Genomic DNA, 12,570 nt, shown 5'->3' on the forward strand with positions numbered 1-12,570 from the left:
AGCAACTTTCTTTACTTTGTGACATTTGCAGATTCTATATATCTCACGTGTATTTTAGAGACAAATACTCGTTTCGTAAACTCACACTAATCAAAGACCTAGTTGATCTGATGAGCTGTCTATTCCCATCTTCTCCTCCCTTCCCCCCACTTCTCACGTTTCTGTTATTTTCACGCCTGCTTCCCGACTTCCTGCGGATCTGCCATCATGCCTGTTTTTCCTCATGTAGGCCCTCTCCTCCTGTCTTCTTGTCCCTCCAGGGCCCAGGCCCTCCAGTCACACACACACACTGTACCCATTTAGAAGCTAATTAATCAGCGGCGCCCGCTGGGTGGCTTAGTCGGTTAAGCGTCCGACTTTCGCTTAGGTCATGATCTCGCGGTTCGTGGGTTCGGGCCCCGCGTCGGGCTCTGTGCTGACTGCCAGCTCGGAGCCTGGAGCCTGTTTCAGTCTGTGACTCCCTCTCTCTCTGACCCTCCCCTGTTCACGCTGTCTCTCTCTCTCCTAGAAATGAATAAAACATTAAAAAAAAAAAAATCAGGGGCGCCCGATTACTGGGTTGCTCAGTCGGTTGAGCGTCCGACTTGGGCTCAGGTCATGATCTCATGGTTTGTGAGTTCGAGCCCCGCATCAGGCTTTGCACTGACAGCATGGAGGCTGATTCAGATTCTCTGTCTCCCTCTCCCTCCTCCCCTCCCCTGCTCTTGCTCTTTGTCCCTCAAAAGTAAATAAACATTAAAAAAAAAATTAAAGAAGCAAAGTAATCAGAATCCCTTGAAGGGGAGCGAGGTGATTTGCTTTCTCCCTTCAGAGCATTCCCACTGCTAAACTGGAATTTGGGACTGGCTCATTTCTTGCTGGTAACAGCTGAGCTATCCTTTTGGCATCTGTACTTTCAGCATTAAATGAGGAACTCTGACTTCTGAGAACAAATCCAACTATAGCAGATGTCATTGTACAGTTCCCGATTAAACTTGAATTACAAAAAAAGGAAGCTTTTTCATTAATTCTATAGGACTTCTGTGCAGTTTTATTTTTGTCGTGGTTTTTACACACACTGAGGCAGCCTTTGTAAAGAAATTAATAAAAACAGAAATAAGAAGCATGAAAGATTTTCCTCCTGTGGCCAAATCATTGTGAGGTTCAGCTAATACGATAGTGCCTCATTATTCACATTTGTTAACTATCATTTACCTGTTCTGCGTTAGTCCTTCTGGAAAAAATCTTCATGTCAAGAAGGAAAAAAAAGTCGATATATAATATCAAAAAATTGCCAAGGGGTTTTGATGTTCCATCTGTGCTTGTTGAAATGTATGATTAAACTTTTCTTTTTATCATCATTCTTATTTTTCTTGGCATCCCTAATCATAGAAAATTATAAGCTTGCAGTAAACAGCCTAACTTTTAAAACGACAGCATTTATTGTATTTGGTTTCGATCTGCCGGGCTTATAGATGTATAAAATTTTCAGGGGCTAATTTTTCACATCAAAATTCCTTCTTTCCCACATTATACATTCTAAAGTATGCACGGAGCAGAAAACTTAACGTTTAGGTTTTTTCCCTTCATTTTATTCTACCTGATCTCCTTATAGTCCCAGAGAAGGAAGACTCAACGTACATTTCTCTCAGAAATATGACAGGCCTGTGTTTTTGTTGGTCTGGCGTATGTTTGTCTATCTTGAACAGTCTGACAGGTAATTATTTATAAAATCTGGTTTTGCCCAGTAAGTTCATATAATAACCTTTCATTTTTCATCATAAGCCAGTGAGCTGAATTCAGAATAAAACAAGGTCATGTATGTCTGTCCCAGACCAGCCTAGATGTCCCCATAATTGCTCAATATTAATATTTTTAATTCTTTTTTTTTCTCTTCTACGCTTAGGTTCTTTCTCTGACTCTTTCAACAACACTGAATTTGAAGTAAAATAAAATTTTCTTAAGCAGCGAGCATAGAAAAAAATTTATAGAAGGAAACTCTCAGAAAATGCGACCTCATTAAATTGTTCTCTCAAGATTACAACGTTAGGTAAAATCATAAAATGTTAGAACAGAAGATGGTGGGCTTCAAGATCATTGAAAGCAGCCACTCATTTTCCAGGTGAAAATATGTAGCCTGGAGAGGGAAGTTGACTTTCCCAAGGTCACTCAGTAATGGCAGAGACAGACCAGATCTGGTCCCTAATTCTCAGCCTGCAGGTTCCCTCCCCCATCCTGGATTTGCAGCAGATAACATGGGGATTTTATGACATGTTTATCTCTGATAATTACCTAAGTTTATTTTTTAAATGACACTAATTTGAACACATTCTAAAGCCTAAGTGTTATATTAAAATCCTCTTCAAAGGGACTGTGGTGTAATTAAATAATCTGTGTTATATGTCAGGTAGCAAGCAGGGGAAGGGAACTAACATGCTCCGGGCACCGACTTTGTGTCGGGAACCTTAGCTCTGGCATTTCATTTATCTTCACAATGACTTCATGAGGTGGAGGCTACAAAACAGAAACAGCCACATTGGGCTCAATTCTAAATCAAATGTGAATACACAAAACAATTTGGTTTTGTAGCCTTGTGTTTTAGAGATCAAATTTGAAATAAATAAATAAAGCCAACAAATAAGTAAAAATAGCCTCTCTTGTGGGAAATGGACACTGCCTCATAGATTCGAGGGTAAAGGAAATAGAAATATTTCTCCTTTCACCTAAATTTGGATGTGACTTTCCGAACATGCCGTTTTGAGACTGTGTCATTAACCTCCCCGCCTCCACATATTGCAATAATTAAGATTCAAAAATAATGTTCCAATTTTAGAACCAACAGTTTTTATTTAAAAACCATCAGAGGCACAAATATTTTTTAAATGGTGTCTGTAACTCCTGTACCTGGGGAGAATTCACTTACTACTGTTTGTCCTTTGGTTCTATTAAATAATAAACAATCCACATTTAATGCTTCTACCATGTACAAGACAAACCTACGCGGAGATCCTTGGTCTGAAAGAAAACAAGTTTACCTGTCTGGAAATTATGAGGTTTAATTTTATGAAAAAATTTTATATAGTTCCCAGATCAGGTATTTCTTTCCAGTTCATATAACCCCTTGTGTAAAACTGAATCACTACAGAGAAAGTAGTCCCTCATCTCCTGGAATTTAGATAGAACCTTCCCAGGTTGCATTTAAAAATCTACCTTCAACCGTGTATACATCTCATAAAATCTTTTACGGTTTCCTGTATGCTCTGGCTGAACATTTCATAGAACATAAACACTTCTGCAAATAATAGAAGGGCATCAAGTTGAATATATCATGCCGGTAGCTCCCACACAAAGCCGATTCTCCAGCAGTGTATTTTTCTCATTTTTATCTTCCTATTTGAAATCCAAGATGAAACTTGCTGTGCTCTCAGCATATGGGGGGGAGCGGGGGGCGGTGTTGGAGGTAGGGGACTCCAGAAGTTTTAGTGGGGTTGTGTTCATTAAAGCAAAGGCTTGCTGCAGAGGGCATCTAGCCAAACTTAAACAACAAAACCATGCCTGCAGGGATTGGATGTAAATGTGATGGTTAAATAAGGGCCAGATGCTTTTAAAAACACAAATATTAAAAAGGTCCTATCTCTTCAAGTAAGCCTCTCATGTTGTGAGTGATACTGTAGCACTTTCAAAAAGCGAAAACAAAGAAAGAGCCTTGCATCTGTTTTCTGGAACAAAATATCAAATTCTCAAGCCATTGTCAGTCATGGGAGTTTGGGCAACTGAAGCAGATTTTAAAACAATCAATTCCTAGAAAGTCACAAAAAAAAACCCATACAGTATTTCACTGTCGGAAACCACTAGGTACAGAACATTACACTCACATTCCATCTGCTCATCACCACCCAGTATTCACTATTCCCACTCCTCCCCCCCACCAAAGGAAAATAAAAATAGAAAAAACTATAGGAAGAATCAAGATGACTGCTTATTTAATTTTACTTAAACCAGGTCACACTTTGCTATCAAAAATGTTGCTTTGTCGTATCAGCATTTTAATAAGGCTGACATAATCTTTATAGCACATCACAAGCCCTCCTGTGTACCAGCACTCTGTGTGACTTATCCCCTTAAATACTGACAGCCGTCCGTGAGGGAAGCTAAAGATCAAGAAGTCCATTGCCTCAAGCAGGGGCTCCCAAGGTGGGGCGGGCCTTTGCACCCCACGCTTTGACTCCAAAGCTCGTGCTCTTCATCCCTGTTAAATGCATGGAGTGTGCTTGAGTCAAGAGTTCTAATTGTGTGTCAAAAAGAAGTGCTCCTCTGAACCTAGAAGCACTTCCCAGTACGAAAAGCTTGATGACAAGAAAAATTTCATTTTAACATGACATTCCTCCTCTAAAGCCAAGTATCAGGTATATAATAGAATATCATATAATATCTAATAGAGTGCGGTTACATTGAATGACGTCAAGTCCTCTATAAGGTCTCAAGCCCTAAGATAAATACATATGATCAGTGCAGATACTAAGAATCCCTATACAAATTATGAGGAAAATCTTCCTCGAAGATCCAAGATCCAGATTTAAAAAGCATCTCCTTTATGAAGACCACATTTCTCCAGAAGGCTCTAATTACCTAGGCTACTATTTTATGCTTTCATAAAAGGTATGTATATCGTGTTATAAAATAATCCCCAGAGGGGCACCTGGGTGGCTCAGTCAGTTAAGCATCTGACTCCTGATCAGCTCAGGTCATGATCTCACAGTTCCTAAGTTCAGGCCCCGCGTCGGGCTCTGCACTGACAGCATGGAGCCTGCTTGGGATTCTCTCTCCCTTTCTCTGCCCCTCCCCTGCTGGCTCTCTCGCTCTCTCAAAAATAAATAAATATACTTAAAAAAAATAAAATAATCCCCACCTTGTTTACCTATGTTTGCAGCAGCCAATACCTATGGCCACCCCTTGAAACTTTATACAGATACCCTTTTTAGGTCATTGCTTATGAATTACCATGCAGTCATTGTTTCTCCTGGCCCAGGATTTCTGTGCATGCCCTTAGGGGATATAGTGGACAGGGACAGAGAACAAAGTTGAAAGAAAGTTGCTGACCGTGATTGGAATTAGAAGTGATGCCTTTTTCCGCTCTCATCAATAGTTGGCAGCTTCTTTAATTCACCTCTAGGTCTTCTGCCTCAGCTGAAGTCACTTGCTGACCTAGGTCCTCCGTGAGTCCCCACTAGCAAGGCATCAGCCTGTGGCCCCGCCTCCCTGAAGCTTTGTTTTCTGAAAGGCTTTGATTTACTTCTTCCAGCTACTTCGCCTGGGAGAAGTCACTCAGCCGAGCAGTCCCTGAGCAGCAGCGAGTGTGTGGCCGGTGCGCTGGCCTGTGCGGAGACAGTGAGCCCAGATGGACTTAGGCAGTTGGTCACTTATGCAGCATAGGCAAGTTCAGCATGGGGTCCATTCAGCATGGGTTCCCCAGGCGCCAGATGACAGCAGACATGAGTGGTGAGTCACTCAGCATGGGGGCGCCAACTCTGAACTAAGACCAGGCAGTTTCTTGGCTTGCCTCGTACCTGAAAGGAGGTGGAGGTGGAAAGTCCCACGCCTCGTCAGAACCAGAGAGGTGGATGAGAAACCATCTGCGGTAGCTCGTGCCAAGACTGGCCCTCTTGCCACATCCCTGGGGCGGTGGCCGACTGCCACAGCACCTTGCCTTCATCACCTGTGTAGAGACTGTAAGGTCACCAGGGTGGTTCCCCCAAGGTATGCAGAACGTCATGTGTTTCTGGTAACAGTATGAAAAATAAATGTGGCTGCTCTTTCCTATGTTTTCATGGTGGCCTCCTTCCCTGCCTCTTTCCCATAAAGGTTCCTGCCTGCCTCAGTGCCTGGAACCTTCTGCTTCCTCTGAGCTCAGTATCCCCGTGTTGTTCTTTGTACTCTCTATTTTGTGTCGCTGATTATGTCTCTCTGTGTGCCTCATAGCCTGCACCAGATTAAGAATTTCTTGAGGACAAGTCTTGAATTTGTACCTCCTTGTAATCACCATATGCACATATTAGCTGTTCAAGAAACATGCGCTGGTTGATGGGTAGAAAAGAAATTATTCACTTAAACATAAGCACAGAGAGGCGCCTGGGTGACTCAGTCGGTTAATGTCCAACTCAGGTCATGATCTCACAGTTGGTGGGTTTGAGCCCTGCATCAGTCTCCATGCTGACAACATGGAACCTACTTGGGATTCTCTCTCCCTCTCTCCCTGCCTGTCCCCACCTCAAATAAATAAATAAATCTTTTAAAAAAGAAACTTAGAAAATTGGGGCGCCTGGGTGGCTCAGTCAGTCAAGCGTCCAACTTCAGCTCAGGTCATGATCTCACGGCTCGTGGGTTTGAGCTCCGCGTCAGGCAGAGCCTGGAACCTGCCTCAGATTCTGTGTCTCCCTCTCTATCTGCCCCTCCCTAGCTCACAGTCTGTCACTGTGTCTCACAAAAATAAATAAAACATTTTTAAAAATCTTTTAAAAAACTTAAAAAATTAACATGTGCAGAATTTTTTTTTTTTGGCTGCGTCTTTGTTTAACCCTTTATTGATGCTTACTTGGCTGCAAATCTCATGAACTGTAAATGATCATAGTATTTTTCTTATGGACAAATACAGTGACTTGGAGAAATGAGAGCATTCCACGCATCAGGTTTGTTGTGGCCTTTATGAGTGGGGCACCGTAACTTCAGTCTTGTTTGAAGGGGTTAATGACCTCAGAAAGAGAGGTTGCTTCAATCACATTTGTACCACTAAGCCTAAGAACTTTTGTGTTCAACCTGAATCTCTACAAACTTGGAAAAGAATTAGAGACATACTATTTTTATGTATGTAGTACCATCTTTGAAAATCTGCCCATTCTCAAACTGGCTTAGCCTAAAGACAGTGAGCCATTTTAGGATGAGATTTCCCTAAAGGTAACAGTGATAACGTGTCCACTGAACTCGAAGCAAATACGAAGGGGCGCATGGGTGGCTCAGTCAGTTGAGCGTCCAACTTTGGCTCAGGTCGTGATCTCACAGCCCATGGGTTTAAGCCCCACCTCGGGTTCTGTGCTGACAGCTTGGAGCTTGGAGCCTGCTTCGGATTCTGTGTCTCCCTCTCTCTATGACCCTCCCCCATTTGCACTCTGTCTCTCTCTCTCTCTCAAAATGAACATTTAAAAAAAATTAAAGCAAATATGAAGATCCGTTTAGCTCGAAAAGATTGAGATTTTTGTGAACTGGAAGCAACACTGTTTCACCTGAGAGTATTATATAGCTTGCAATTCAAATGTCTGGATTCTTCATCTCTGTTATTCATTCTTTCATTCAAAAAACAATTTTTAGCACCCTTGAATGCCAAGTAATCAACATGGAGTCTACAGTTCCCAAACAGTGAGTCAGGGACCTGTGGGAAACTAGAATTCTCGAAAGGAGCTTACAAGGCCACCTACATTAAATTGTCTGTAGATAAGAAGACATGTTTGGCACGTGCAGGTGTAAGTCTGTTTTACACATATGTATATGTGCCAGTGTGATGTATGAAATTCACTTCATTTAAAAGCCATCCTAAAATCCTGGTGGCTTTTTGACATGACATTTTTTTAAATTTTTTTTAAATATTTATTTTTGAGACAGAGAGCACGAGCAGGGGAGGGACAGACAGAGAGGGAGACACAGAATCTGAAACAGGCTCCAGGCTCTGAGCCGTTAGCACAGAACTCCATACGAGGCTCAAACCCACAAACCGTGAGATCATGACCTGAGCCAAAGTCAGACGCTTAACCGACTGAGCCCCCTAGGCGCCCCATTGACATGACATCTTATTTTTCATTCAAGAGTTAACAAAAGTACAAGTTATAGAGTGAAATTTCTTTATGTTAAANTAGGCGCCCCATTGACATGACATCTTATTTTTCTTTCAAGAGTTAACAAAAGTACAAGTTATAGAGTGAAATTTCTTTATGTTAAAAAGTGATTCTCAAGCTCAAAACGGAAGACAGCTATAGCTTTCTGTGCTTCCATGGTAATTTTGGTTGGGCTCCTCTGTCCTGTGGTGAGTAGCTTGGGCCTTCTGAAGATTTCAAGCTGCTTTAACTTAGATTTTAGTGTATTTTTTTCCTTTGACATAAAGTATCACCTGAACTTTTTTTTTATATGTCTTATTTTGGGAAAAATTTATGATCTTTTTAACATTAGGAAGTTTTGCTTTTCCTGACGTTTTATTGCTTTGCGTATTTGAAACATTTCAATCCCAGACAGTAAATATTATGTGGTTATTGTTTTCATATGGATAGGCTATTTCCTCCTGGTTTTTCTGACCCCTTTTCCCAGCTAATAATACTCAAAAATTTATTAATACTATACTATGCCATTCAGCTTTTTCAGAATCATGTATAATGAGCGTTAAAAGAAGGACAGGCCTCAAAGAGGAGGGGTAGTAGTACTTAAAAATAAATTGAGGCAAGTAGTTTTCTTTTAGTTGGATTTTGAATGTTTCCTGTTCAGGTGAAATGAAGAGTATATTTATTCTGTAAATCATTTTTATGAACTATCATAACCAGTTACTGCATTAAATGGTATCTTTTTATATCATTATTGTGGAAGCTAAACAGATCGCAGCAGAGTAGGTGGATGTTAGCCAAGTACGCCATGAGTGCTCGCTGTTTAAAAGCTTTTAAAGCTTTCCTCCTGGCTCCCTCACCTTCTTCACTTCTTTTCTCAAATACCACTTTCCAGGGGCGCCTGGGTGCCTCGGTCGGTTAAGCTTCTGCCTTGGGTCATGATCTCAGGGCTGTGATATCGAACCTTGCATCAGGCTCTGTGCTGAGCATGGGACCTGCTTAGGATTCTCTCTTTCTGTCTGCTCCTCCCCGCTCACAGGCCTGCTCTCTCTCTCAAATAATAATAAAAATAATATCACTTTCCCAATAAGGCCTTCTCTGACTACTTTTTAAATATTGAAACCCCATGCAGCCGCTCTGGAAAACAGTGGGGAAGTTCCTCAAAAAATTAACACTAGAACTCCCCAATGACCCAGCAATAGCACTGCTAGGAATTTACACAAGGGATATAAGGGTGCTGACGCATAGGGGCACATGGACCCCAGTGTTCATAGCAGCACTCTCAACAATAGCCAAATCATGGAAAGAGCCTAAGTGTCCATCAACTGAGAATGGATCAAGAAGATGTGGTTTATCTATACCATGGAATACTACATGGCAATGAGAAGGAAATCTGGCCACGTGTAGCAACATGGATGGAACTTGAGGGTGTTATGCTGAGCGAAGTAAGTCAGGCAGAGAAGGACAGCTACCGTATGTTTGCACGTATAGGAGGGTTAGGAGGAACTTAATGGAAGACCATGGGGGAGGAGAAGGGGGAAATAGTGGGGGAGAGGGAGGGATGCAAACCATGAGAGGCTCTTGAAAGCTGAGAACAAACTGAGGGCTGGTGGGGGGTGGGAGAGAGGGGAAGGGGGTTGATGGGCATGGAGGAGGGCACTTGTTGGGATGAGCACTGGGTGTTATATGGAATCCAACTTGACAACCATGAAAGAAAAAATTAATTAATTAATTAATTATTGAAACCGCAACCTCTGCCCTAGCACCCTATATTCCCCCTTCCCTGTTTTATTTTGTCATTCTAACACGCGCATCCTATTTCACATACTCACTTTGTCTTGTTTATTGTCTCCTCCCTCTAGAATGCAGATTGTCCACTGCCGTATCCCCGGCACTTAGACCAGGGCCTGACGTATAATGCAGGCTCAGTCCATGTTTTACCAAATGAATGAATGATTGATCAGTCTTTAACTCTGCAAACTCTCGCAGCACCATCCCCATGTGATCTCACCCTCATTCTTCTCCAGCCTTGCATTGTTTCTTTCTCATTCCTGGCCTGCCTTGTCCTTTACTCCACACCTCAACGGTAAGCATCCCCTGACTTTCCAAAGTCCTCTGAGCTTCTTCATTTGTGTTCCTCAACACGAGTTTTTAAAAGTGTTTCTACAGGAGTGCTTGGATGGCTCAGTCAATTAAGTTTCCGACTTCAGCTCAGATCATGATCTCATGGCCTGTGGGTTCAGGCCCCGCATCGGGCTTTGTGCTGACAGCTCAGAGCCTGGAGCCTGCCTCGGATTCTATGTCTCCCTCTCTCTCTGCTCCTCCCCCACTCTCACTCTGTCTCTCAAAACTAAATACACATTTTAAAAAATTAAATTGTTTTTAATTTTAGTACTTCCAAATCACAGCATTTTCAACAGAGTAAGAAATTTGGCCAACACAAACGTTGAATTACAACGTTGGGTTAGGTTTTCATGAAGTCTTCTAAAGCTTTTCATGAATGTCTTCTAAAACTTTTTGATGTATTTATTTCGCTGCTTATTCAAATTTTCTTTTTCCCACAACTCGAGGTTAGCAATATTTTTAGTGTATTATTACCCCATATGTTGCTATAGTTTTTTTAAACAGGGCATATATAATATATTTTTTCAATTAGTTGAATGCAGTATCATTTACATACAGTAATAATCCCTTTTTAGATAGACAGTACAACTCAGTGACTTCTGACAAACACAGCTGTATAACCACCACCACAATCAAGATACATTAATGCCAAAAAACTCTCTCATATTCCATTGTAATCAATCCCTACCCATCACTCCTGGCAGCCACTGATCTGTTTTCTGTCTCTATATTTTTAAATTTTCCAGAATAGTATATAAAATGGTGTCATTCTAAATGAATTTAAAGTTCTTTTGTGCCTGACTTCTTTCGTCTAGTGTAATGCTTTTGACACTCATCCGTGTCGTCGTGTTTATCAGTAGTTCATTTCCTTTTATTAAGGAGTAATACTCCATTTGGATGGTTCTGCCAGTTTGTTTATCCATGTGCTGAGTGAACACTTTGATTGTTTCCAATTTCTAACTGTTAAGAATAAATCTGCTATGACCATGAGTGGACAGACCTTTTCTTTGTGGATTTATGTGTTCATTTATATTGGGTAAATACCTCGGAGTGGGATTCCTGGGTCATATGGTAAGTGAATATTTAATACTGTAAGAAAATATTTCATTTTCTGAGAAAGTGTTTTCCAAAGTGGCTGAACTGTTGGGCCCTCCCACCAGAAATGTAAGATTCCCACTTGCTCTGTATCTTTGTCAGCATTTGGTATGATCCATTTTGTTGTTTGTTTTGTTTTTATTCTTAAGCCATTCTGATAGGTAAACATTGGTATCTCACTGCTATTACTTTGCTTTTCTGTGATAACAAATGATATTCATGTGCTAATCCATGATCTTTTCAAATCTTTTGTCCATTTCAAAAAATTGGTTGTTTTGTCTTATTAAAATATGAATTATTTATATGACCTAGATACAGAAATGTGTTTTCCCCATATTTTCTCTAAGTCTAGGGCTTGCCTTTTCTTAAAAGTTTCTTTGGAAGACCTGAAATTTTTAATTTTGAAGAAGTCCATTTTATTGGTTTTTATCCTTTTATGGCTCATACTTTTTGTCTTACGTAATAAATTTTGATTAACCCAAGCTTACCAAGGTTTTCTCCTACGTTTTCTTCTTCATATTTTAAATTGTTTAATGTTTTATTTATTTCTGAAAGAGAGAGAGAGAGATAGCATGAGCAAGGGAGAGTCAGAGAGAGAGGAAGACACAGAACCCAAAGCAGGCTCCAGGCTCTGAGCTAGCTGTTAGCACAGAGCCTGACGTGGGGCTCGAACCCACAAACCTCAAGATAATGACCTGAGCCAAAGTCGGATGCTTAACCAACTGAGCCACCCAGGCGTCCCTCTTCTTCATATTAATTTTAACTTTTACATTTAGGTATTTAATTCATTTTGAGTTTATTTTTGTATATGACGCACAGGAAGTTGAGGTTCCTTTTTTTTTCCTTTCTTTCTGCATATGGATGTGTGATTGTTCCAACACTATTTGTTAAGAAGAATATCCTTTCTTCACTGATTTGTCTTGACATATTTATCTAAAATCAACTGACCATATATAGACCATGGGTCTACATTGGGATTCTATTTTGTTCCATTGATCTATATGCTTATCAAAACATGTTCTGGAATTTTGAATGGAACTGCTCTAAACCAGTTTAGAGCAAATTGAGTTTGGCTCAATTTGGGGAAAATTGACAATGGTGTTAAGCCTTCAATGACTATGGTATAGCTTTTCATTTTCTTAGGTCTTTTCTAGTTTCCCTCATCAGTGTTTAATTTCAGAATATAAATCTAGTACATATTTTGTTAGATTTACCTGTGGATATTTCATGTTTGATGCTATAAGATTTTTTTTAATTTTCATTTTCTGGTTCATTGCTAATATATAGCAATAAAATCAATTTTTGTATATGAACATTACATCCTGCAAGTTTGTTGATCTCACTTATTAGCTATAATAGGTTATTGTTTTGTTTTATATCTTCTTTGGAATTTTCTACATGTATAATCATGTTATTTACAAATAAAGAGTGTTATTTCTAATCCATATTCTTTTTATTCTTGTATTATTGAGTTAAATTCACTCTTCTTTTTCTTCCTTTTTTTTGATTTGAG

Source organism: Crocuta crocuta, unplaced genomic scaffold (genome assembly GCF_008692635.1).
Source record: "Crocuta crocuta isolate KB4526 unplaced genomic scaffold, BGI_CrCroc_1.0 scaffold44, whole genome shotgun sequence".
In the NCBI taxonomy this organism is placed as follows: domain Eukaryota; kingdom Metazoa; phylum Chordata; class Mammalia; order Carnivora; family Hyaenidae; genus Crocuta; species Crocuta crocuta.